This window comes from Ursus arctos, unplaced genomic scaffold (assembly GCF_023065955.2).
Source record: "Ursus arctos isolate Adak ecotype North America unplaced genomic scaffold, UrsArc2.0 scaffold_19, whole genome shotgun sequence".
Taxonomy (NCBI): domain Eukaryota; kingdom Metazoa; phylum Chordata; class Mammalia; order Carnivora; family Ursidae; genus Ursus; species Ursus arctos.
The window spans coordinates 55,428,327-55,429,285 of NW_026622863.1; positions in this window are offsets into that span (position 1 = coordinate 55,428,327).

A 959-nucleotide genomic window follows, 5' to 3' on the forward strand; every position below is an offset into this window, starting at 1 on the left:
TCATGGATGAGTAATGAGTGAAGTGTTATCCCACCATCAGTGTTAACCTATCTCATTTTATATAAGATTGTCGGCAGCTGACCAGTTCTATCACTTATTCAGTAATCAGGTGGAAGAACTTACCTAGGAATCCATTTCTCAGTGGCCTTAAAGTTTAAATGATGTCTGATTATTTTCCCCCTTGTTTATCTATTGTATCATTTTCTCCTCTTTGGGACTAGTAGGATATTATAATGGCCATATTACAGATTATATGGGGGTCTTATTGACTAATTAGCTCAAGTCCTCCATGATACTGCTATTCGGCATCCATTTTGTGTAGACAATATTTTGCGTAGCCCTGGGACTCTAAAGTACCGTACCAAGGCCCCTAATACAGTTAGGTGCCCCACTTCATATGTGGGGGTGTTGTTTTGATGTTTCTGTGAAGTAAAGATATAACAGTGCTTGGTGTATAATAAAGACGCATAAGTAGGAGAAGTATATTCCAATAGGAGTGATACTGTAGCCTCAAGTAAGGGATAGAAAATACAGACGATGAAGAATTGGCATGAATTCTGCATGTGGAGGAGGACGCCTGTCCCAGGTTGCACAACTGACTCTCTGGATTTAGAAAAGTAACTTCTACTTGTTTATTGTCCTAGGTATCTCCAGATCTCCAGTTCTGTTTATCCTTATTTTTATTTCCAGTTACATAGGCATCACAGACATTCGTCTTTGCCCGTGTTGTGGCAAGAGTGTCCTCAGTAAAGGCTTAATTGAGATGAGAAGGATACAAAGCCAATGCGTATAAATTCAGACATTTAGCCCTGGGTTGTGGGATGTGAATGTAAGTGATACATGATGATGGCACCAAACTTCAAAAAACGAGTGAAGAACTCGTTCTATTGTGGGGAGGGAACCGGAGGCGACTCCCTCGAGCCACTCCAAAGGCACAGGCAGCTCTTGGTGGTGTCTTC